This window comes from Mauremys reevesii, linkage group 9, assembly GCF_016161935.1.
Source record: "Mauremys reevesii isolate NIE-2019 linkage group 9, ASM1616193v1, whole genome shotgun sequence".
NCBI lineage: Eukaryota > Metazoa > Chordata > Testudines > Geoemydidae > Mauremys > Mauremys reevesii.
This window is the reverse complement of record NC_052631.1, coordinates 92,613,742-92,640,696: the sequence shown is the minus strand read 5'-3', so window position 1 is coordinate 92,640,696 and position 26,955 is coordinate 92,613,742. Positions and strand designations below refer to the sequence as shown.

The window sequence follows — 26,955 nt, the reverse complement described above, 5'->3', positions numbered from 1 at the left end:
TATTGGGGATGTCTGGGGAATGCTGTGAGACTATGAACTACTTGCCAAGGCAGCTATAAAGGCTTAAATGGTGACTGTTCTGTCACCATTATCACCTGCTGCCTTCAGTGCTCTGCCACTTAAAGTCTTCAACAGCACAGCCCTGCTTGTCCTCTAGTGACATGAGCCTCATTCACCCTACAGTAGAGCTGCAGAGGTTAAGAATCTCCAATGCCTCTTCTGTAGAACATTGGTCATATTTTATTCTTTAACACTGGAGCTCAACAATGTCAAGCAGGGACTCTAGTGGGGAAACAGAAGTGTTATTAATTCCTTTAATTTACACCTCTTATCAGAAGAGACCTCTAACCACTTGTTATGTAATAGCAGGAATCTTCACACTGTGCCTTCTCTGTCTGTCCTAGAGATAAGGATATCAATGAGTTTCTCTTTTTTGTCAGATGCTGCTTGTCTCTGAAGGAAAAGCAGACGATGGATGTTGACTGGCTTCTTCCTTTCTATCCTCCAGAGATCAGTAGCAATTGCTTCTCTCATCACTTAGAATGACAGAGTGCTGGTTGCCATCAATCCTTTGAATTTGCAGCGGTACCTCACTAGGAATTGCCAATAAGAAGACTTCAGCTGTACTTATGGTGACTGACTCAGTAAAGCCCCAGATGTCCATTTTTGTATGAAATAGGCACTCTAGCTCACCAGCTAACTCTGCCTGAGGTTCCTCCTTCAATGAAGAATGGTGAGGATTATGTACAGTAGCTACTGTGAGGCCCTAATATTTTACTGCTCCAGCCACTTTGTTTGTAATGTATCTTCTTGTCTCTTAAAGTAGGCTGAGAGTTGGAATGAAGTAGGAATAAGAATAGTTGTGAAGGTGTAAAAGTGTATTTCTTCTCTGAAACACGACTATAAATGGCATACTAATGACACTCTGTTTACTGTTTCTTGGCATAATCCATGTCAAAGATACTCAATTTACAAGTATAAAAATAATTTTTCCCCTCACCCTCAACTACCTGCCCTGCAGACTCAGCCTGGGATCTAACAGTCAGTCTGAGTTCTTTCCTTCCCATGTGCAAGATAAAGATCTTGCAGGTCAGACTCTAATACCCAGGCCACCTCATTCCCTTCCATCTTTGTATAGCCGTTTTCAGAGCAGAACGGCTCATCAGCAGGGCATTTTATAAAAGCTCCCTACAAAACCTCAGGAAACATGCCATTATTATATGACATATTCAAGTTTTGGTAACGGCTAATCCCCCCTAGGCAACGGAGATGGGCTGTTATTCAGACAACAGAGTGTAGTTCCAATCTGCCAGTCCTAGGCCTAAATATAGGTACACTGATGCGTCCCTTGAAATCACCAATTTTCAAAACTCCATTTGCTTCCATGGTTGGTCCTACCAAGTGTGGATTTCCTCCTGCTAGCTTGACTCCCTTTGAGGTTGATACAAATTGAAAGTACTCAGCACCACGTAGGAAGCATGGATGCAGCACCTGCCCGGACTAGGAACTAAAACTTGAAATTCACTTTATTGCAGGATTTTTTTTTAATCTGGCATTTATTTTTGTTTCTACATCAGCTTCATTATAATACCCCAGATTCCAAGGGGCATGTGCAGAGTATAGTTTAACAAGAATGTGTTGTGCTTCCAAGGATGATAAGACACTCCCCAGACAACTCCCACTACTACTGTTGACATGTGCCGTGCCATAGAGTTAGTTCTCATGAATATCACAATAAAAATAACACTTTATCCTTCTGGAGCACCTCTCCAGGAATTAATTCATGTTCAGAATACCCTCCAAAATAGGTCAGGTGTTATAATGCCCCCTATATAAATGGGAACACTGAGACATTCAATAACCACCAGAGAACACTCCTGCCTATGTGCTTCCTAGGGAAATTTCTATTGCGATACATAGCCTGGCTGGGGATTTTATGGGGCTGATGAGTTTCCTGATAGAAGCCGATCTGGTTTTGTTTTGTTTGTTTGTCAGTTGTTCTGAGCCTACTGTAACGAGTCTGTTTACCTTTATTGATTCTTCCTCTGTGCCTGCATTACCCTGATGCAGGGTATCTTATCCTTATTTTCCTTCTGTCGGGGATGCACCTGTTTCCATTGTAGCTGGTGTGTTTATTTCCGTGGTGTTTCTGCTGTTCACTTCTGTTTATCTGCCAAGTTGCAATTTCTCCTTAACTTGCTCCTGCCCTTCTCAGTTTGGGTGGATTTCTGTTGCCATGGCTGTACTGGTGGTTCTCTGAACATAGCTCCGCCGGTGACTGTATCCCCTCTGAGGACGTGTCATGTGCTGTAGGTTAAATTATAATTACATCCTATTCCTCTTATTACATTAGGATGTGTATTACTGCCATGCCTGGCGGTCCCAGTCACAATCAGGGTCTCATTGTGCTAGGGTTTGCACAGGCCCATAGTAAGACACTGTCCCTGCTCCGAGTAGCTTACAATCTAGATACACAAGAAGGCATAGAGTATTGAAATGACTGGCCCACACTCACACAGAAGGCCAATGGCAGAGCTGGGACTGTTGCCTGAATGACCAGTCCATGATGCTTTTCTGTATATTCCCTTCCAATTCCTCTCTCTTAACACTCTTCGTCTATTTGTAGACTGCTATCACACACCCCTTAGCCATAGCTCAGCCCAACTACCCACAGGGTAATTAATTGTCTTAATTTTTCCTCCAAATCATTCTTCGGCTCTCTAGCTAGAGTCAGTTCTTGGGACAGCGGTGCTTCCTTGGGAACAGGCATTGCTGGGATTTCTGAAAGCGGGGCCCACTTGTGTGCCATTTGTGACCACCTCTGTTAAAGGAGTGGTGCAAATAAAACAAGTCACGCTATGAAGATACCCAGCTGCCACGCCCGCTGTGTCACAGATGACAGGATTCTTTGAGAACCTTTCTCTCATATCACAGTTTCTGTTCACATAAAAGTTACAAGCTACTGTGAATCACTTGCTCTGTCTAAAGACCACTGGTTTTATTAAACAAATAGAGAATTGCAAGCATCCTTCACTGAAAAGAATTGCAGGGTTGCACGGTTTTCAGTGTTGGGCTCGTAATTATCTTGTTTTGCTTGCATTTAGCATCCCATCATGAAATTACTAGGAAAAGAGAGGTTTCAGCACACCTGCTAAACTACCCAGTAATTGTGTATTCATGCAACTCAAAGCCTATCAGAAAATGGTTTTAAACGGTCCTCTCTACTCCTGTCAGGCTGTGTAGGTTGCCCACACACTGTTTTACAAATAATTTTTATAAGTCTTCCTGACATTTTGCAACATAGTGTAAAGTTTAACGAAAAAAGAAAGTACAACAATGATATTCAATGTCCCTAGGAATGGGATTCCATAGGAACTGACATCATTACGCTCCAAATGCATTAGTAGTATTGTAGAAGAGATGGATGGAAGCCTATTTGATTTTTTTCTGATTTCACCAAGAAATTGTACTTTTTTTGTTGTTGTTGCCATGTCTAATCTAAGAATGGAACTGTTTCTGATGGAAGTGGCAGGATAGAATTGGTGTAAGCACAAACCTTTCAGGCTTTTCCACATTAGCCATTGCTGAGTCTTGTTCTGAACTGGCACGGCTGTTCTGTAACCGTAACAGGGCCCTTTTAAACTGTTTCAGAGCTAGACGCTCAGGTGATGCAAACATTCCATTGGTGCCAGTTTACACCCAGCTGAGAATTTGGCCCTCAGTGGCAATGGTGTCTGGGCACCTATCGCATGGGCCCCAGAAGCAGTGGATTTTGGGAGATTTCAAATGGCTGCTAGGCATTGTGGGACTGTAATAGGAGGAATCTTTGAGCCATTTGTGCTAATAGGCCAGTGACCTCCAGTCACACTGGCATTAATGTAGTTCAGACTGGAATGGTATTTAAGTCCTGATGACAGTAAGTCTAACCCAGACAGCATTTGCTCTGCATGTAAACCATTAGAAGCTGTTCCATCTGTGGAGATGAGATGTTCTACAGTAGATCTATGGAGGTGGTTCTCAACCAGAGGTCTGGGGCCCCCTGGGGGGGCCGCAAGCAGGTTCCAGGGGGTCTGCCAAGCAGGACCAGTGTTAGACTCGCTGGGGCCCAGGGCAGAAAGCCCGGGGCCCTGAGCCTGCCACCTGGGGCTGAAGCAGAAGCCTGAGTAACTTAACTTTGTGGGGCACCCTGTGGCGTGCGGCCCTGGGCAATTGTCCTGCTTGCTACCCCCTAACGCCGGCCCTGGCTTTTATATGTAGGAAACAGTTGTTGTGGCACAGATGGGCCGTGTAGTTTTTATAACATGTTGCGGGGACTGCAGAAAGAAAAAGGTTGAGAACCCCTCATCTAAGGGACAAGCAGTTCTCAGAATGACCATCTCTTTAGTGTAGGCAAGCCTGGAGTCTGGCATCAGTACCACACGTCAAGCTAGATGGGAAGGACAGGAGAATTTTAAAGCATTTAGACTACTTCCAGCAGTTCTGGGTTTCGAGGTGATCTCTTCTGTAGTTCCGTTTACTTTCACAAGCACCGCTGACGTTATACAACTGCACTCCCTTAAATTCATCTCCAATTATATTTACTGAATTCTTTTTTTCTAGGTTGTCAACACCATCCATATGAAGCAGTTTGGGGGGATCTATTTATAAAAAGAGCTCTGCTGTGAAGTATCTTGTTCTGCTTAAAATGCGACCAGACTGAGCAAGCTTCAGGAGTTCAGCATCCCTAGAAGTTTCTCTGTAATCTAGTTCACTGTTGATAGATGGTCATGTGCTAAAACTTTTAGGAATACTTTTCTGGATAGCTGCATTCTTGACTTAAATATACAGATCACTCCTTTCTTAGTCTCTAAGGTGCCACAAGTACTCCTGTTCTTTTTGCGGATACAGACTAACACGGCTGCTACTCTGAATCCTTTCTCAGTGCGAGTTTGATCTTTTTATTACAAGAGTGCCCCTAAGATTGAGCCCCGTTGTGCTAGGAGCTGTACAAAAACAAAGGGAGGAATGGTACCTGCCCCCAAAGAGTTTACCATCTCAGGCTTTGGCTACACTTACACTTCAAAGCGCTGCCGCGGCAGCGCTTTGAAGCGCTAAGTGTAGTCAAAGCGCCAGCGCTGGGAGAAAGCTCTCCCAGCGCTGTCCGTACTCCACCTCCGTGTGGGGAATAACGTACAGCGCTGGGAGCCGCGCTCCCAGCGCTGGGTCTTTGACCACACTGGCGCTTTGCAGCGACGCAATTTGCAGCGCTGGAGGGGGTGTGTTTTCACACCCTGCTGCAGCGCTGCAAATTTGTAAGTGTAGCCAAGCCCTCAGAAAAGTGAAATACAAAGGTTACAAGGAGGCATCGTCTAAACCTGTGTAAAGAGGTGGTCGTGTGGTGGTTGACTGGTCCTGTGTATCACCCCATGATGGTGTTAAAGCTTCAGGCTTCTTTCTCATGGGCTATGGCATTAAGGCCCAGATCCTCAAAGGTATTTAGGAACCTAACTGCCATTGATGGCCATTAGAGTTTTTAAGTGCCTAAATACCTTTCATGATCTGAGCTTAACTGGTTAATGACCGCATAAAATGAGAACAGAAAGGCCCCAGATCCTGGTCTCCACAATAATCGCAACGTGACATAATAAGGAAGTTAGATTGTGACATAAAAAGGAAATAGAAGTTATCAACCCATGGATCATGACCCACAATTGGATTGCCAGAATGCATTACAGGGTCTCGGGGCTGGGTGGGCTCAGCTCCCTACTCTGGGGGTGCGTAGGGTCACAGTGCTGCCCAGGTTTAGCCTAGCTGGCCTTTCATCATGATGACTGGAGGATGACCTGCCCCCCAGCCTGGGCCTCCCAATCTACCTCTCTTTCATAGATGGGTGACTTCCCCTCTGTCAGACCACCCATCCTGGCCCCCAGGCCCTCAGATCTTCCTTCACTCTTCCATCATCTTCTCCCCCCCATCTCTTTACCCTCTGCCTCCAACGGGCTGTGTGTGGAGGCTGTGTGTGTTTTTAGAGCACTATCAGCTCGTCATGCCTCCTGCACACGCTGGTGGCCTTATATCCTTCCTCACTACAACCCCCACTTCCCCTCCAGGCCTCTAAATCCCTCCACCCCTTACCCTCTCCCCACCAAGGGCTGTGGCAGGGAGTTTGTGTTTTTGGGTGGTGTCTTTGCTCACTGCCCCATTCCCCAGTTGTTGTTGTTGGGGGGGTTCTCTAGTTATTCACGTCTGACCGTAGTGGCTGGAATCTTAGCTCTGAGGCCCTAGCCCATGGACCCCTGTGTGGGATGGGGGCGGAGTGGGGGTAGCTCTGGGTTGAGACAGGCCGTCAAGGTTTACAAAAGGGCCTTCATCCCAGAAAGGTTGAGAACCACTGAGTGAGGCGGCATTATTGTGTTAACAAGTGTCACGTCAACACTACTCCTTTTAAAATAATTAAAGCCAAACTCAGGTGTAACAGTTGTTTAGTCGGTAGCTTTCGTCTAACTCTGGGAGCTGATTTCAGTGGAGTTGCTCCCCACATTCACCAGTGTAAATGACAGCAGAACTGAAGGCGGTTCCCCACTAAGACCTGCAGGGTTGGGAGGTCAAAGCTAGACTGGGCTGGTTGTGATGGCAGAGTAGCTGCCTGTAATTCCATCTGTACCATACAGGCTGTGGGTCTGCAGGGGTCCGAATTCACTTGACAGTGGTCTGGGCTAGGGTGACCAGACAGCAAGTGTGAAAAATCGGGACGGGGGAGGGGAGTAATAGGAGCCTATATAAGAGAGAGACCCAAAAATTGGGACTGTCCCTATAAAACTGGGACATCTGGTCACCCTAGTATACGTGGGGATAGAGCTTCCCTGCCGGGCCCAAAAACTCCCATCCCCCTCTTCTTACACTCGGCCATTTTCACTTCTTTCCTAAGCCAAATGAGTCAGCTGCAGCTTGCAGGCAGCGCTGTTGTTGCTAGCTAGGGTCACTAGACACACTAGGTCCCATCTGGCATTTAGTGTTACAGAGGCCAGCTGGCCCCAGCTATTTGGACAAATGATCACTTTGGCAGCTGTAGCTTGGTTGGCGTCCAACAATGTGAGAACCTCAGATAATGTGCTCAGTGGCTGCTGCTCGCTTAACCGTGACTGGGGATTCCAGTGAGAAAATTTAAAATAAAAGTAAAGCGTTAACTTAGTGTGCAAGTTCTGCTTCCTTCCTCTTCAGTGTTGTCTTCATTGTGGCAGGCAGTGCTGCTCCGTGTTCACACTCCAAGTTTTGGCAGGCGGGAAAGTGTCTCTCAGCCAACAGTGCATTTGTTCCACAAACAAGCCTCAGGGACCTTGTCTTCCTGAGGGGCAAGGTTGTGTTCTTAACTCAGTTTAGCTACCATGGGGTGACACCTGGTGAAGGCACAGCAGTTTGTAGTTTTCACATGAATTAGCTGGTCTAGGTAAACCGTAGGGCCCAAATCCTCAAAGTATATAGGTGCCTAATTCTTGAGATCTGGGCGTAAGTTCCTCCATAGTCTTTCCTCATGCCTAGCACCGGGGTGTCCCAATTTGGGATGGGCCCTCTAGGCACTACTGCAATATAAAGAATAAAAAATGAAGTCTGGTTGCTGTAGGAAATAATAATATATTTGCATTTATGACTCTTTAAATGTTCACTGCTAAATTTCAGCATTGCATTGAAAAGTGAGGAGGAGGAGAAAATACTCAAAAAAAAAAAAAAAAAAAAGAAAAAGAACCCTGGTGAAATTGCCTTTATAATGATTTATTATAGAAATTGATGCAGAACCCATCAACAGTGTTAAAATGCCACTTGATAATTGTCAATTTAGTAATATTTTCCATGAGGATTGGTTTGAATGTTTGTTTCCCAGTGGATAATCAGAGTTTGGGCTTAATGATATACATGGCAGGGTCTGGCTAAAGCAGCATGACTGAGTTATAAGTACATTTTCAGTATGATCTTACATGATCCATATGCTGGAATCAGCTAAAAATGCTCTTAGATCCAGCTGTTGTTCTGTAAGGACTAGAATAATGTCTTTGTGGAACAAAGGACATATCTACAGGACATAAAAGCTATGGAAGAAGGGTGAGACAATTCAATCAGTAAAAATGTCATGTAAGACAGAAGCTCAAACAAGGCAAAGTTTCTGCCTTTACTCATCCATAGTCAACTCAGGAAGGCTATTTTTGTTTCTGTAGGACACAAGGAGTAATGGCAGCCCAAGGAGCACAGCAGGTAGCCAAAGTCACCATATTTGTTTCTGCTAAACTCAGTGGTTTCCCTGGAATTGACATTGAGACTCGCATGTATTGTTGCATGACTCTGAAACCTGCAAAGGAACCAAGCAGGTGGGATGAACTGAACCTGCTGGGTTTGTTTTGCTGGGGTTATCTGAATGTAGATCAGTGGATTTCACGGAGCATTACATGCTAGACTTTCTCTTTCAGTGATGAGCTAGCATTTATCACCCAATAAATCATAGATTCTAGGACTGGAAGGGACCTCGAGAGGTCATCGAGTCCAGTCCCCTGCCCTCATGGCAGGGCCAAATACTGTCTAGACCATCCCTGATAGACATTTATCTAACCTTCTCTTAAATATCTCCAAAGATGGAGATTCCACAACCTCTCTAGGCAATTTATTCCAGTGTTTAACCACTCTGACAGTTAGGAACTTTTCTGCCATGCTCAAAGCATTTCTGCCACCCTTGCTGATGCTGAGTAGTAAGTAACTTACTCTGCAAGTAGTTCCATTGAAATCAGTGGATCTGCTCACAAAGTAAGGGGAAAGTGTGATAGAATGGGGCCCAGAGGAAATGAACACACTGTCTTTCTGTTATGGATGCTCCATACTGGATAAGCTTTTTAATAGGAGGGGAACTGGGGGGGACTTGAGACAAGAGAACCTGTGTAGTAATCTGGAGAGAGAGATTGACAGCTGCACACTGTTTCCCAGGAGGGAATCCCCCATCCTGGAAGTATGGCCTACACTCTTTGTTTCTAGTTCTATACATTGACATGTAGCCATATTAAAATGCATATTGTGTGCTTATGCCCAGTTTACCAAGCGATCTAGCAGCGTGGGATGGAAGGGGTCTATTTTGTCAGAATAAATGGGAAATTAGAGAATCAAAATTAGCTTAAATTTGATTCAAGAAATATGTGCTGAAAAGGAAGGCCTGGAAGGTGAGTTATGTGGCCAGAAGGAATGAAGTCGGGAGGATGTCTGGTTCAAAGATTGACTAATGAAGTAAGGGCAAGTTTCTAGAAAGGAGGTTCTGACGGATAGGGGGTGACTCCAGATGGTTTTAAATAAGACAAAGAGAATCTGTCTTTAAAAAGGGCCAACCTGGTCCTTCCACCCCACATACCAGTGTTAACTCAAAAATTAGGGCTGAGGTGAACCCAGGTGCAAAGAAAAAGCTGTTGATCTGTGGAAAGGAGGAGGAAGAGATAAGGAGGAATGGCCATGTGCAGAAAGAGGGTTGTAAATCAGATCTGGATTAAGACTAGAAACAAGAGTGAACTGTCTCAGATTGGTTTTTAGCTGAAGTCGGTACTTGGCAATTCCATCACTTGTTAGTTTAAGGGCATAAAAAAAGTAAACTCTTAAAGGATTCATTGCTAATACCTGGCTGGCCATGCTGGAACCAGCCACTATGGGTCCAAGCACCCCTGGGGTTAGCCCATTTGTAAGTATCTTGCTCAAATGTTTATCAATGTTTGGATGTAGTAAATTGCTTATTATTTAGGCTTTTTAGGCATGTTTGGAGCAATTATGTAAATACCATTTGGCCTTTGGATTTAATAAAGGAATTTATGGTTACATTAGTGTTGTGATAATATCCTGCATCCAGTAAACGGCATGCGGACTGGGAAAAGTCAGCCGGCTAAAGCTTTAAAAAGGCGAGACAAGATTTTCAAATAGGTGAGAGGTAAGTTACTAAAATTTGAAAAACAGAGGAAGTAAAAAGCAGTCCCAACAGCCAGGAAGGTAGTTACAAAAGATGTATTCACCCCCAAAATGTTCATGACACATTGCAATGCCTATCTGTCTGATAATGTCTCTTCCACCTGCCAGTCAAATGGCTTTTCGGTGTCATCTCTACATTTACTGCTTCACACCACCGTGTGATCTCTGTACTGTATCATTACGGCATGAATATTGAGGATAAGCCAATGAGGTAGCACTGTATATTTTGCCAGAGAAGAAAGCTATAAGAGGTACAGTTTTCATAGTGAATGATCTCCTGTCTGCGCTTGACAATCCCAACAGACTGGGATAAGAGGCAGCATATGTTCAAAGGTGGATTAAAATGGATTTTAGCTTATCAGCCTTCCTAAAGTTGCCAGCTGGCTTTATCAATATAGTGAACACAAGCATGTCTTGACAAACACTCTGCTTAGACACTATTCCATTCCAGGCGGAAGAGAGACGGGCTTCAAAGAGTTACTGTGCTCAGAGCTGGATCAGGGGTAGGTTTAGGCTATGGGTTCAAATCAAGGCCAGAATCCAGGGCTCTGATGTGACTGACAGCTCAGGTTTGGCCACAGCTAAAATCTTGAACTGGAAAATAGGCCTCTTCTTGATTTGGATCCAACCTGGAATAAAAATGATGGGGGAGGTGTTTGGATGCAGAGTTTCAAATGTGAAATGCACATATGCCTGAGCTTCAAAGGGGTTCGTGGTTCTTCAGAACAGAAGTTTGCCCTGGGTCTCAGTATAAACCATCCATTTATTTTCCCTCTGTAGAATATTCTCTCTCTTTATTTCACAGAATGCTTCTTCCTTCCCATCTGCGTTAATATAGCTCTACATAGTCCGGTCTTAGCTGTGTGAATCTTCCCTTTGAATGCATATTACACTGGAACAGTATTGCCAGAGTGGATTAAGTGTTCTGGGCTCTGACCACAGTGTGTATTCTGGCAAATAAGCTACATTTTCAAGAAGAATTAACTGAATATAAGACACAGGGTCTCAGAGCAAATCATTTTGGCTGTTTTTGCAACAATATAACTATAGGGTACATTGGAAAATCACCCTTCACAGGTTCTACTCCCGGAGTTAAAAGGACGGTCTCAATCAATGAATCAGTCACTCGTATTTGTATAGTGTCCAGTATGCAGATACCTTAAAGGGATTGTTACATCACGAGAAAATGTTATCTGGGACTAAACCTGGATCTAAAGTCTGAAAAGGCTCTAAAACCAGAATCCTGAAGATGACTGGTAAAGCTCGCAAAAACGTAGGATACATTTTTAAAAGCCTACGTCACATAGGAGTCTACACATTCTAACCACTTTCCAAGTCACTTTCCTAGTGCCTAAGTCTCAATTTGAGAATGGGATGCAGGCAGTGATGAGCTGCCAGAATCTTAGGAACCGGTTCCCTACTGGGTCTTCGGCGGCACGGCTCCAGCGGCTGAAGGACCCACCACCGAAGACCCGGTAGGGAACCGCCCAGTGAGTACACCCCCCACCCACGTCCTGCCCCCCCTCAGAAACCACAACCCATAACCCCCCCTGCCCTGCTCCTTGTCCCCTGACCACTCCTTCCCAAGACCCCCAACCCTAACTCCCCCCCAGGACCCCACCCCCTGCCAAACTTGCCCCGCTCCCTGTCCCCTGACTGCCCCGACTCCATCCACCACCATCCCAACAGACCCCAGGAACTCCCACGTGGCGCCTACCCAACCCCCCCTTCCCCATCCCCTGTCTGCCTCCCCAGAACCTCTGCCCGATCCAACCCCTCCTCCCACGCCCCAGTCCCGGCCCTGGCCCTGGCCTCTTACCCCTGCCAGGGTCGGGGCCAGGGTCGGAGCCGCGCCGTGCGGCCGGAGTTGGGTCCGGCGCTGGGGCCGGGCAGTGGCTGGAGCAGGGCCAGGCGGCGCCTGGAGTCCTCATTGCGCCCCACCCTGCCCCAGCTCACCTGCAGGAAGCTTCCCCCCGGCTTCTCCTCCCACCACGCCGACCGGCCGGACCCGGGGGCCGGACCCGGGCAGGAGCCGTGCTGCCCGGCCGAGGTCGCAGCTGGACCCTGGGGGCAGGAGCCCAGCCGCCCGACCCCAGAGTCTCGCTACGACCTCCCGAGTGGCGCGCCGCCTGGAGCCCTCCTCCCGCTGGCGCCCCCGCCCCCCGGCCCCAGCTCACCTGGTGGAAGCTCTGCTTGCTTCTCAGCCCTCCCAGCTTCCCGCGGGAACAGCTGATTCACGGGAAGCTGGGGAGGGGAGGAGAAGCCGGAGGAGCTTCAGCAGAGGAGGCGGAGTGAGGTGAGCTGGGGCCGGGGGAAGGGCAGGGAGCTGCTAGAGCTTTAGTTAAATTTAAAAGCCCTTTTGGAACTAGTTGTCCCTCCAGGAACAACCGGTTCTAAAGGGGGCTTCTAAATTTAACAACCGGTTCGCGCGATCCGGTGCGAACCGGCTGCAGCTCACCACTGGATGCAGGCTCCTAAATCAGGTATGGCCATATTTAAGCACATAAAGATGTAGAAAGGTGCCCAGTGTGTTTTATTCAAAAGCACCTCAGTGCCTAACTCCCATTGAAATCATGTGACTAAATACCTTTAAATATCTGGCTGTTAGACACATGAAAATTTTACCTTTACTCACACTTGACAACAGCATCCTAATAGAATAGCCAAGAAACTCTGAACTACTTCTTAGCATGTGTGCAACGTGCCTCAGCTGCCCTATGACCACAATTCATCACTGAATTTGCTCCACTGGTTGGATCATTAGCTTCCCTGGCCCAGGTCGGATACTGATGGGAAGTGCAATGGGAATGCTGATCCATGCTCCCAACTCTGAACTGGAGTGCAGAATAAGGGCTGGGTTATCTCGGAGGTTTCCATATGACATATGAATGCAGATTTGGTAGTTAGCTCAGATTCATGATAGAAAATGGGTCTTTACAAAGTACAAGTACCTCCAAAGAGGTTTTCACAAATAGACAACCTCAGAGGTAGCTCTGGAGACCTGTTGCTCACTTAGTAGTCACAGAAACTCAGGTGTGGTCTACACTTAAAATTGAGATTCACTTAGTTATGCTGTTCAGGGCGTGAAAAATTCACACCTTTGAACTCCTAACCCTGGGTGTAGCCACAGCTATGTCAATGGAAGAATTATTTTGTTGACCTAGTATCGACCAATTGGGGATGTGGATTACCTACATCAATGGAAAAACTCCTTCCATCAATTGAAGGATGCGGCAACAGCTTAAACAGGAATGAGACTCCATCAGTTCAAGGTGATCTTTGGCCTCACCTGAAAATTGGTCTGCAAACAACCTGCATGATTTGTTGTATCCCTTTGAAAGTCTCATGTATGCTGAGCAGGAAAGTGGAGACCGATAACTCAGCTGAAGTTTGTCCATCCTGGCAGCTTGGATCTCAACCCCTCTGCTTGCTACCGCTTGGCTGGCAGAAGCAATCTATGGCCTCCACACCTTTCTGCTTCTTTGGCAGCTACAGGAAAAGGTATCTGCTGTCTGCAGCTGTAAACAAAGATCTCCACTCCCTCTGGAGTCTAATATTTGCATGTCCTTTTGTCAGCTGCTGCAAATCACAGAGGAGCCTGAGCATCACAGAGAGAGCCTTCCACAAGCTTCACCAGCTAGCTGCTTCTGCTGGAGGTGATCCTCCCTCCCCAGCTGCTCAGCCTACCTATCGCTCCCTAAGCGCCTTCCCAACTCCCACTGCTACTTCCTTCCTCCACTGAAGCCAAGGTCAGCCCCTGGGCCCTTTTCCATTAGCTCTTAGGAAATCTAACCTAATTAGGTAAGCAGGGTAGCTGGATACTTCTGCTAAAATGATCAGCCAGGAACTAGTTAACAATGTTAAAGTTTCAAATGACCTCACACTCAGCCCCCCTGCTGAGACAAGTGGGCCTAATTCACACCTCTCCTAAAGCTGTTAGGTGAGAAGGCAGGACTCAGCAGTTTGCTTCACCACTGTAGGGGTTCATAGAATATTAGGGTTGGAAGGGACCTCAAGAGATCATCTAGTCCAACCCCCTGCTCAAAGCAGGACCAATCCCCAAATTGCCCCCTCAAGGGCTGAACTCACAGCTCTGGGTTTAGCAAGCCAATGCTCAAACCACTGAGCTATCCCTCTCCCCCCATAAAGGCTTACCTTTTGCAGAAGCAGAGTAGCTGCCACTGGTCCAAAACCCAGGCTGTGGTCTATACACACCACGCTTTTAAATGCGTGTCCCTATAAAGCAGGGTGTTCTCAGCTACATTTAAGAAAGAAACCCAAAGGTGATGTCAGTTTGGTGTAGATTTTCAGCACAATGCTCAGAGGAATAGATACATAAATCCGATTACCACTAATTGAAACTGGCTGGCTAATCCATCCACCACACTCACTGCTGAAACCGTGCCCTGTAGTTCACATCCCTTTGCGATAATAACCCTGAATTTGATCGTTATTGTTGTAGGGGAAAGAGCTGGACCTTGTTTATACAGGTGCTGCCCAGAAGAAAAGTGTACTCTTAAGCCTGGAGTTAGCCGGCTGGAGAGAATCCCAGTATACACTGGGCGCTGCTATTTAATAGAAGAATTAGTAGGTTTGCTGTGCATCAGGGCAATTGCAACAGGAATGAATGGTTTTGGAGGGAATGGGAGAAGCTAGGTATCAGAGCATCCGTTTTTAGAGTCAGTGGGTGTCTAATGTAAATAAAAATTGATGTGTTTTATAGAGAAAAATGTATTAGGACAGAGTGATTTTTGAACCCTGTCTCCCTGCAAATGCAGGATTGTTTAATTTCAATGTGGGTTCAACATTACTTATTGAATAACCGTTTATTTCTTTTTTTAGACCTGTCTCCTGACCACGGCCCTATGTCTTCAGCGTGAGGCAGAAATGGAGTCAATGAGTTTTCTCTTCCAAGCTGTGCTACGTTTTAACAAGGTGTGTGACTTCTCTCTTTTCCTAAACCTCTTATTTCCCCTCTTTTCTAAAGTCCAGATCCTGTTCCCACTGGATTAGTGAGCAAAGTTCCTGTTGATTTTAATGGGAGTAAGATAGGTTATTCTGGGGCAGGGCTGGTGGTGGGGATCAGGGTTTGTAAAGGACAGGGCTGAGGTCCCTGAGGGCTGTGTTTGGAGCAAATCTGCCATCCCAGTAAAATGGTAGGAGTTTTCAAGCCTGAGCCTGCCTCTCAATGGGCCTGATTCTACCATCCTCCCTCTTGCTGATTAGTACTGACTCACGTGAGCAGTCCCATTGCATCAGCTTGAGTAGTGGTTGTAGAATGGAGTCAATGGCAAAGCCTTGTGATGACTCACCGGCACCCAAATCCTGCTGGCCTTACTCGAACACATTAAGTTCCCCTGGGTGAGTCATGGCCTACACTTAAAATGTAGGTCGACATTGCTCAGGCATGTGAAAAGTTCACACCCCTGAGTGCTGTAGCTCTGCCAACTTACCACCCAGTGTATGGTTCCATTGACCTAGTTACCGTCACTTAGGGAGGTGGGGTTCCTACAGTGCTGGAAAAGCCCTTTCCATCGCCATAGGGTGCACCTATACTACAGGGTTATGTCAGCGTAGCTATGGTGCCACAGCTGCTTTAGTCCCTATGGTGTAGACATGGCCTGAGCAGACCTGTCTCAAGCTCTGACACTTTGCAGTTTCTGAATGGAGTCAATTAGCATTTTTGCATATTCTAACGACCCAGGATTTTTCCCAAGGGCCCCACACAAGGATGAGATGAATTTTAAACAGGATTTTATTGACTAGCAGAGGAATCTCCTTGCAGGGTGGTGGATCTAATGAACACAACAGACACATGCAAACCTATATAGGCATGTTGGGGGGAAAGGGGGTTGTGCTGAGAGAAGGAAGAGAACCATCTGCTTAAGGGCTCTATGAGATAAGCTTGTTAATAAAGATGAAGGTCAGAAAGACACATGGCTTTCCCTGCTTCAGGGAGTCTGCACTTCAGTGTTAGAGATTGGAGGCTTGTTTGTCAAGCTAAATGGAAGCTGTGACGATCCTTTAGAGATATTTTCTGAAACCTCCAGGGGGAACATACTGAGCAGATCTCACAATCCGGAGGCTATATTTACTTATATAAGGATTTCCGTTAGGCCCACTAGTCCTTGTCCATCTGGGCAACATTTGAATAATGTTGGGCACATGATTGTTACTGGGCTCACACTCATGTCTATAAGAATTAAAATTCACAAGGATCAAGATGCTGTTATAGATGCTAAGTTTAAGCCTCCAAATGTAGCTCGAAAAATTAGATGTTACCTTTAATCTTTCCAATATATGCCTAGAAAAATGTTCTGACAATATGAATTATTTCAGAGGGGAAGGAAATAGGCTCTTTTCATGATGTGTATGTGTAATTATTTATTTGTGTTAGTGTAGGACCCCCAGCATCAGGATAGCTGGGGGTGGCCGGCTGAAGCTGGTGCAAGCACAGGCTGGTGCAATCTGTTAGAACTACTATGCAGCTGGGAATTCCTCCTCCCAAGTAGCGACATTCAGCAGATTGGAGTGGCAGCTTACATTAGGAGCCTATATACCTGCATTGGGGTCAGCTGGTCAGGCCCTTGCTTGTGGAGTGGGTGGGCCCTGGTTATCTGGGACGTGCCTATCATAGGTCTCACAGGTAATTATCACAGATGACTCCCCAGCTCAGGCTCGGGCATGACTGATCACACCCAGTCATTGACCAGGATCTCACTGTGGTAGGCCCTGTACAAACACAGCACAAAAAGACAGTCTCTGCCCCCAAAAGCTTACAATGAAGTATAAAACCAGAGGCAACAGATGAATGCAGACTGATGGAGGAATACAAATAAAACAATGTGACAATATTGGTCAGCATGACAGGCAGTGGTCCTAGCACACCAGCAGCCTAACCTTGTCAAGTTTTTTTTTTGTAGGCATCAGGGCAAAGGAGGGTTTTGAAGGAAAATTGTGTTTTTGTGGATTTTTCTAGGGAGCTCCTCCTAAGCGTGGGGGACAGCACGAGAGAAAGCACAAAGATGCTGGTTTGAAAAAGTATCAAGTGGGCAATGGAAATTGACATCATGAGCCGATTGGAGGTCGGAGTCCACATCACAATAGTGAATGAAAGATAACCGGGGTGGGGGACAGGACCTTGAAAGTGAGGTTTCTTTAGTCTCACTATAAGCTTATGTTTGATGTGAGAGAAGGGGGTGCCAGTGCAAGAGATGCAAAGAGAGGAGTAGAACGAGCGAGAATGATCTTTGCAGAAACATTCTGAATGGATATGAGTACGGTAAGGTTGCATCTGTCAGGGCCAGAAAGGAGGATATTGCAGCAGTCAAGATGTAAGATGCTGAGAGCCCGGACGAGAGTTTTAGCTGTGTGGATGGATAGGGAAGGTCATATCAGAGATAGTCTGCAGAAAAAGAACCTGCAAAATTTAGATCTAGATGTGATGGCCAAGAGAGAGATCCAAGTTGAAGACGATGTCCAGGTTATGGGCCTGACTGGCCAGCGGGATGATGGTGTTATCCACAGTGATTGAGAAAGGAGGTAGTGTGGAGTGTGAAAAAAATATAAAAATAATCATCAAATGGTTATCAACATTTTTCATTAAATGAAAAAAAAAACTGATAATAAAAAGTTAGCACATTGATCCATATGCATCCTATAACTACAAATGAACAACTACAAAGTGGGTAATGGTGCTTTGATGTAGAATGCCACGCCCACTGTTTTACCCACACTATCCTAAACAGGTTGTAACCAGTGATTTTAATATTCCAGTCGTGGGACTCATCCCACCAGGTTCCAGTTACATCACATTTCTTATCTATAAGAATTTCTGATTCTTCTTGCTTATTACCCAAACTCCTTGCATTTGCATAATCAATGGGAGAATGTCTTCTCTTCATTCTTTGCCACCTCAGTTCAATTTGTTCATGACACCCTGAGTTAGAGTTTGTACTGCATTTGCACCTTTAGTTACTTCCCCTTGTGTTTTTAGTTTATAGCACTCCTGGTTACTCCAGCTAATCTCCAGCCAAGAAGAATGGCCCCTCACCTGTGAGACACAGGCGGTCCCATTTGTACAGTTACCCCTCCCCACTGGAATGTAGCCCAGTGTTTCACAAAACTAGAATCTTCAGCTTTATGCCAGTTGTGTAGCCAAAGGTTCACCTCTGGTGTCTTCTGCCTTCTCTTGCTCATGGGACCAGAAGGCTCTGCGAGAAGATAACTTGGACTTTCCTCTTCTTCAGCTCCCTTCCAAAATTCCTGAAGTTTTCAATAAGATGTGAACTTCCACATGATGTCATATCATATAGAGAATCCACCACATCCTTAGGTAGGTTCCAACAGTTAATTACCATCAGAATTATAAATTTGTGCATAATTTCTGGTCATTTGTCTAGCTTCAGCTTCCAACATTGGATCTCCTTATGCCTTTTTAATCATCAGAAATCTCTTCACTGTGTAGGTACTTAAAGACTATGATCAAGTCACCTGTTAACCGTCTTTTAGATAAACTAAATAGGATGAATTTTTTTAGTCTCACTATAAGGCATGTTTTCTAAAGGCATTATGGGGTTATGTAATCATTCTTCTAACTCTTTTCTGAACTTTTTCCAGTTTTTCAACAGCCTTTTTGAAGCGTGCATACCAGAAATAGACACAACATTCCAGTATTGGTCTCATAATGCCATGTACAAAGGTAATACCACTTTGCTATTGCTTAATATTCTCTTGATTATACATGTAAGGATTGCATTTGCTCTCTTAGCTGAGGTTGAGAAGTCAAGCATGCTACCTTAGTTCTTTCCTTCAGCACTTAGACCTTTAAAATAAGAGTTTCTCTTTATCTCGTAAGTTATTTGTCATTTAATAATAATAAATATAATATAATATAAGCAGGAAAGGTATGTAACCTTTCATACAGTGAGTTACAAGGCAGTGCCAGCTTGGCTTGATTAAGTTCAAATCAGGTCTACAAATGAGTTAAGTCTGAAGAAAATTGGTTCAGTATCTTTGAAAGTTATTAACTAAGGCCCCGATTCAGCCTTAAGAACACATTTAAATGCCTTGCTGAATTGGGGTCTCAAATTCTCCAAATGCACTTGCCATTGAACTGAAAGCTAAAATCTTGGGCCATGTTACAATTTGGGGAGCATCCAGGGCTTTTACCTTGGGGTTCAATTCTCTCCAGCAAGCTGAAGCTTATCACACACTCGCTAACCAGAGAACGTTCATTGTGAAAGGAAGCATTGTCGTTTAGTAGTTTAGCCTGCTGGAACCAGGAGATTTGGGATGTAAGTTACAACAGCATCCATGAGTCACAACCTAGAGCTGCCCCGGTGTCCATAGCCCCTAGCAAGCCGTCTATGCCAAGGTTTGTAAGGGGTGCTCTGCACAAGCCATCCATAGACTGATTTACACAGGATCACTGGAGGAATTCTTCCAAGGCCAGCAGAGGTTCTTTTACCTCAGCATGCTAGCGGAGCAGCATACAGGGGCCATAGTGTGAGGGCATTCCTTCCAAAGTGGGTAAAATGGACTGATTTTACAAATTAAAGACCACAGAGTGACAGCCTATTTTAATTTGTACTTTGACTTTTCCCTGTTAACTACTTTTTAATTTAATTAACCCAAAAAAGTATTAAGGAAGGAGATACAAATAGGGGGAGTAATAATAAATATACAATAAATATGCCAATAGTATATATTTGTACGTCGTTGTTTCTCCAATATAAGGAGTCAAAGTCTTGTGTTACTGTGTGCTGGGTAACAAAATACTGAATAAAAATAAATGTTAACCACCTCATAAAACAGTAGGCAGTATAATAAAAAAGAGAAATCTATTTACAGTATGGCCTGGTTCTGTCAATACTTATGTACATATGTAACTTGAATCATCTCATTAGTTCCATGGAATTAGCCCTTACTGGTAGAGCTGGTCAAAAATTGTGATTATTTTTCATTGGAAATTTTGAAAAATATTCACTTTTCATCTATTTCCCACATTTTAGTTTAGTTTTTTTGATAAGAAAACAAAAAAACAGACTGAAAACCCTTTCAACAACAAAAAAGTTTGGTTTTCAGTACAAAATGTTCAGTTTTTGTTTTTTAAATGAAAACCTGCAAAATTTCAAACAACACAAACATTTCCCATGAAAACGCTTTGGTTGAAAAGCCATTTTTCATGAAAAAGATTTATGGATAAAAACAAATGTCACCCAGGTCTGCTTATAAATTACTCACACATGGTAAAATCATGAATGCTCTTAAGTATTTGCAGAAGTATTAAGGCTGTCTTCCAGTTAAGACTTATACATGTGTTTTAACTTGGGTTCAAAGGGATTACTCAGTGTGTAAAGTTAAACATAAACATAAATCTTTGCAGTGCCAGGGCCTAAAATCTAATTTATTTTTCAACCCATCAATCTAGTGCAGAGGTCGGCAACCTTTCAGAAGTGGTGTGCTGAATCTTCATTTATTCACTCTAATTTAAGGCTTCGCGTGCCAATAATACATTTTAACGTTTTTAGAAGGTCTCTTTCTATAAGTCTATAATGTGATGGAGCAAGGCCGGATGGCTACAGGAAAGTACTGAGGAACAGGTATGTTAGCCCCAGGCTAAGCAAATCCCTAGTACCATGGGAACCAAAATGGCAGTTGCTCCAGGATAATCAAGGCACCTGGGGCCGATTAAGAACCTTCTAGAAGGCACAGGAGAGAGCTACATTGATTGGAGCCCCTGCAGCCAAGCAGGGCAGGCTAATCAAGGCACCTGGGAACAATTAAGGGGAGCTCACTCCAGTCAGGGGAGGAGGAGCCAGAGGAAGGAAGTGCGAATAAGGAGCTGGGAGTCAGAGACACAAGGAACTAAGAACTGAGAGGGGGTACTACTGGAGGATTGAGGAAACACCATACAATCAAACCGTATCAGACACCAGGAGGATCCTATGGTGAGGATAAAGAAGGTGTTTGAAGGAGGTTATGGGGAAGTAGCCCAGGGAGCTGTAGCGGTCAATCAGCAGTTACAAGTAGCATTTTAGAGACTGCTACAATTCACAGGGCCCTGGGCTGGAACCCGGAGTAGAGGGCGGGCCCGGGTTCCCCCCAAACCTCGCTACTCCTAATCAGACATAGGAGGAGTTGATCCAGACTGTGGGTTTCATCCAAGGGGAAGACCACGGAAGGGAGGAAATCCGCCAATAAGCGCAGGACCTACTAGAGGAGAGGAGGAACTTTGCCACAATAATATATAACTAAACTATTGTTGTATGTTAAGTAAATAAGGTTTTTAAAATGTTTAAGAAGCTTCATTTAAAATTAAATTAAAATGCAGAGCACCCCGGACTATGGCACGCACGCCATAGGTTGCCTACCTGATCTAGTGTTTAAAAAAATAATTAGAAACAGATTATTGATGCACAAGAATTAATGCACGTAATTTTTATGCACACCAAAGGGAGTTCACGTCATAAATTCTCATGCACCAAGATGAGAATATCCCATTTAATTTCCAGTTACTTCATTTCATCTACCTCTTTTTAAAGATAAATATACTGGGGCCGGTTCTTATCCTGGGTCATTCAGAATTTTTATGACTCCAGGTGGAATACATTCTCCCAAGAGACTTAAACCACAACGCAAGAGGGGAAATGAATACCATCAAAAGTAATTACATAGTTCAGTCATATTTTAAAGTACAGTGGCCATTATTACATTGACATCTTTTGCATACAGAAAAACTGTCATTTTTTTTAACCTCAGTGCCTGCCCCCAAATTTAAAAATGTATAAAATTTACAAAAGCTGTGTCATGAACCTAACCCTCCTCCACACTTCTAATAAATCCCACAGTCAGATTGTTTCAACTCATGTCCTTCCTTCCCCTACTTGCCTCCTTTGAATTGTGTGCATGTTTGTTGTGCCAACTCTGTTCATGTTTCATTGTTTGGGGGGAGGGATAGCTCAGTGGTTTGAGCATTGGCCTGCTAAACCCAGGGTTGTGAGTTCATCCTTTGAGAGGACTTAGGGGATGGGGCAAAAAAATTGGTCCTGCTAGTGAAGGCAGGGGGCTGGACTCGATGACCTTTCGAGGTCCCTTCCAGTTCTAGGAGATTGGTATATCTCCAATTATTACCTAAATGCTTCCGGGCTGAGATAGTGCTGTGTAGTAACTAGTACAACTTGAGCACTGTTATCGCCTTCAGCAAGTCGTCACCACTCAGATGAATAGTTCTGTTGGCTTCAGCAAGATTACTTGCATGAGGAAGGACTGCTCCTGGGAGTAGGGATCCAAACGTATTTACTGTTCGTACAGAGGAAAATTGCAGGGTCTCAGTGCAGAAACGATTGGCAAAAGCTGACCTGTATAATGGTGATCCTGGTAATTGCACACTGAAGTAATGTCTACTCTATGTTCAGGCCTTGATCCTGCAAAGACTCTCACACACGCTTAATTGTATGTACAGTGCTCTGAGTAAAATTCAATGGGACAAAAAACCTTCAAAAACAGACTCCAATGAGAAACTGCAGAATTGGAATTAATTTGCAAACTGGACACCATTAAATTAGGCTTGAATAAAGACTGGGAGTGGATGGGTCATTACACAAAGTAAAAACTATGCTAATATTTCCCCCCTACTGTTACTCTCACCCTCTTGTCAAGTGTTGGAAATGGGCCATCCTGATTATCACTACAAAAGTTGTTTGTTTTCTCCTGCTGTTAATAGCCACCTTAATTGTTGAGTCTCATTATAGTTGGTTTGGCAACACCCATTTTTTCATGTTCTCTCTCTCTGTGTGTGTGTATATATATACCTTCCTACTGTATTTTCCACTGCATGCATCCGGTGAAGTGGGTTTTAGCCCACGAAAGCTTATGCCCAAATAAATTTGTTAGTCTCTAAGGTGCCACAAGTACTCCTGTTCTTTTTACATTGATCTCTGGAATTAATCCTAGGTTAAATATACCTGGAGTTCTAAAAACCTGAACTTGCTCTAATATTGCTCTGCCACACCCGTGCTAAGCTGGCTATCTAGGGGTGGGAGCTTCAACATATGTGAGTTAGACACTCAACTGCCATTGGCTTTTGATAGCCTTTGTGCCTTTGAGTAGGTCTACACCGCAAAAAAACAAACCAACCTGCCACAGTGAGTCTCAGAGCCTGATCAGCTGACTCAGGGTTTGCGCTATGGGGCTAAAAAGACCAGTGTAGATGTTCCTGATCAGCCTGGAGCTCAGGTCCTGAGCCCATTCCTTCCCCTCTCTCAGAAAACTAGGGGCCAACCCAGAGAAGTGCAGAGTGTCCTTTCCTAGCAACATGCTGAAAGCTGCCCTCCTGTAAAGGGGTGTTGCAGCTTATTTCCCCCAAAGGGCCAGAAGGGATCAGCTGTGACTCTACATCAGGTGTCTTTCTGGGGTGGCAGAGGTATACAACACCCCTTTCTCGGGAGTGAGCTTCATGGCTCCACCTAACCTGATGTTCTGGCACGCATCACACTACTCTCCTCTCTAGAAGCTTTCCTGGATGTGCCCGACATTTCTAATACACTTAGTGCTGAATGATAAGAAAAATCTTTCCCCACGAGTTATGAAATATTCCATAAATTTCCCTCCTGTTATGGAACAGCATGTCCTTGCCAAATCCAACCCACTGCACAAAAGAAGGTTACTACAAAAGTCTGCTAATAAACCCACTGTGGCTCAAAACTATTTGTTTTATAAAATAAGATTTTTTTCTGTGAGGATAAGGAAGAAATAACTTTTTTAATGACTATCAAACCATAACCTTGGAAACTTGAGGTTAGAGACATCATATGTCCGTCAACATGGATACCCATCAATCTGCCTCTTCTAGACAGAAACATGATTGCTTTTTGGAACAGTAGTATCAACGCTGAAGAACTGAAAGCTGATGTGGCCTGTTATAAAGTTAACGAAGAACGTAAGAACTGCCAGACTGGGTCAGACCAAAAGTCCATCTAGCCCAGTATCCTGCTTTCCTACAGTGGCCAATGCCAGGTGCCCCAGAGGGAATGAACAGAACAAGTAATCATCAAGTGATCCAACCCCTGCCCTGTCACCCATTCCCAGCTTCTGGGAAACAGAGGCTAGAGACACCATCCCTGCCCATTCTGGCTAATAGCCATTGATGGACCTATCCTCCATGAACTTATCTAGTTCTTTTTTTAAAGCGTGTCCTGGAAATATAGCAAAGCGGAATAACAATTTCTACTCCATGTGCTTCAATGACTGTTTCTCAGTTAGGGATGACACAAGCTAATGCCTTTATTTTGGTTCACATGCTTCCACTCTGTTATGAATGTCTCCAACGACTCCAAAATACAAGACAAAGCTGAGGAGAAAGAAATGAATCTCTTCTTAAACATAGAAAAGAATTTCCTTCCTACCTACTGGTTTGCATTCCACCATCTTTGTCTATTCCAACCCTATGCTGGTTTATCCCAGCATAACTAGGTGTAGTTTGATTAATTTGAAACAGCATAAATACAGTTTCAGATAACCTTGTCTTTAGTTAAATTTTTTTGTTTTTTGTTTGAAGTTTCGCTAAGTTTGGGGAGGGTTTCTATACTGGTATAGAGGAATGCATGGTATAGTTTTACTGGTGGGGAAAACTTCCTTTCTTTCATAGAATATTAGAGTTGGAAGAGACCTCAGGAGGTCATCTAGTCCAATCCCCTGCTCAAAGCAGGACCAACATCAACTAAATCCCAGCCAGGGCTTTGTCAAACCGGGCCTTTAAAACCTCTAAGGATGGAGATTCCACCACCTCCATAGGTGACCCATTCCAGTGCTTCACCACCCTCCTAGCAAAATAGTGTTTCCTCAGATCCAACCTAGAGCTCCCCCACTGCAACTTGAGAACTTGTTCTGTCATCTGCCAGAGAACAGCCTAGTTCCATCCTCTTTGGACCCCCACCCCCCCATTCAGTATTTGAAGGCTGCCATCAGCCTTCAACTTACTTTTAGTGGTTGTCTTTCCGAAGCCTGTTCATGATGAAGGGGACTAATGAACTGCCCCATTTGTCCCAGGGAAGGAGCTGAACTGCTTTGAGTGCCCATCTTCCAAAGCATGTCTGACCAGTACTGAGCGAGAGGGGACAAAGAGTACTGTAGGCAGAAATCTGGCTGATTTTAATTGTTGAAACCGTTCCTGTAAAGGCCTAACATGAAGCAAGAGCTGTCACTAAACTTTGCTATGGCAAGTAACACATGATGGGCTTGAGGCAGCTCTCTGTGCTAAAAGCAAGGCCCAGATACCCTTCCCATAGGTACACCACAACTCCAGGGAGGCATGGTCTTTTGGCTAGGACCTCTGCTCCCTAAAGGGTGTAGTGCACAGCATACGCTAGGCAGAGGCTCAAGCTGTTTCTTTTAAAGAGCAGCAGGGAGCATCCCTCCATTGTCCTCCTTCGGCAATGATGCACTATCCTGGCTCTAGTAAGTCCCACAGAGCTCACGCCTCCTGCACTATTACTGAAAAGTGACTCATCTGGGAGCCCCTTGTTAAAATTCTGCCACCAAACTGAAAGGGAGATGGGGTGGTGCCGGAATTCACCCCACTTTCTGAACACTGCTAAATTTTCCTTGCCACTGGTGACTTAACCCTGAGTTACCTGAAATACTTCTGAAGAGCAACTTTATGGCTTTTGGAATGCCTCAAATGTCAGGAATGTGCAACCCTGGCCCCAGTGTTCTCCATGCCCCACTTCCAGCATAAAGCTGAGCCCTGAGCTATGTGACCAATATATATCTCAGGAACCGGGTACAAAAATACCAGCACAAGGGTTAAGATAAGTTTGTGGTGCCCCGTTCTCGATTAGGGTTATGAGGGAGTGTTTCAGATTCAGTGTTTTGGTTTAAAAGATGATCCTTGGTGGAACTTGGTGCTGTATAGGTATGTATAGTAGGAAGAGAGCTTGATATATAAGCCCTTGTGTCAAAGGCCTGCTATGAGGCCTGAGCTAAAGTAGTGGGCAAGCTTTACTGATATAAAGCAATGTTAGCAAAAGTCAGGCTGTGAACAAACATTAGGCTCTGCCTGCTTGCAAGTTCACAGAATCTGGCAAGAACAGGGCTGATATTGCAGACACACACGTTCCTAAGAAGTGCTAGGTGCAGAACATCCACGCAAACGCATTCCAGAAGAGTGGTACCAGAACATCCCCGTATCAAGGATGGTGCAAAAACATTCCCCAAGGAGAACAGGAACACACTGACCCCTAAAAGATAAGGTCAGGATGACAGTGTGATAAATAGAGCTGTTTTAATCGAACCAACATGTACAAGGAGATGGGTAAAAATAACTAGCTGCATCAGAGGGCAGTACGTAACTTGTTTGTATCAGGGTATAAAGAGGTATCTCGGAGAGTGTGTCTTGGTCCACCCTAGGGGGGGAATGGAAAATCCTGCCATTCACTGAGCTGCGTCCATTGTCACGGGCATACATGCGTTAGTATCCTTGTAGAGTCTGCCAGGTGCTATTACTGTGCTTTGTCGACAATAAACCTGGCCTGGTGCCTTCGTACTTTAACGCATCGTGTGGTCATTGAGTGGTTCGCTTGAGGTCTGCTGTGCTATCTGTCTGCGCAGAGCTGGAGCAGCACACATGCAGCTGAACATCTAACCACACTGGTGACCTCTGTTTTACTGATCTGGTAAATCTAGCAATCCCGCAATCCATTTGGCATGCAAACCAAAGCAACAGATACTGGGGAAACAAATTCAGGTTTTGCAAGAGCAAGTAACAACCCCAACTCCCCTTTCAAAGCCAGAATAAAACCCAAGCGTGCGGGTTCCCAGCTGTGCAGAGCGATACTCCTTGCTTATGGCTAAAAATATAATCTTCTGTCTCAAATATTTTTACATCCTGGTTAAGTTTTCCTTTATATCCTTTCTCGGTTTGCTAAACTTGATGCTGCTGCCTGTACCTTCTTTGCGATGATGAATGTAATAAGAGTGGAACATGGACAT

General features: G+C 44.7%; 1 protein-coding gene across 15 annotated transcripts in view; it reads left to right on the top strand.

The window, feature by feature from the left end:
* Window positions 1-26,955, top strand: part of GPR50 (G protein-coupled receptor 50) — a 280,991-nt gene that overhangs the window by 153,677 nt on the left and 100,359 nt on the right. For 14 of the 15 annotated variants that reach the window (XR_005584875.1, XR_005584874.1, XR_005584872.1 and 11 more), the window contains 4 exons: window positions 441-733; window positions 14,806-14,898; window positions 18,171-18,298; window positions 18,583-18,664. The gene's annotated coding sequence lies outside the window, so the exon portion shown is untranslated. Of the gene's footprint in view, window positions 1-440; window positions 865-14,805; window positions 14,899-18,170; window positions 18,299-18,582; window positions 18,665-26,955 lie in introns of those variants that run through there. The other variant, XR_005584889.1, reaches the window with a different exon arrangement.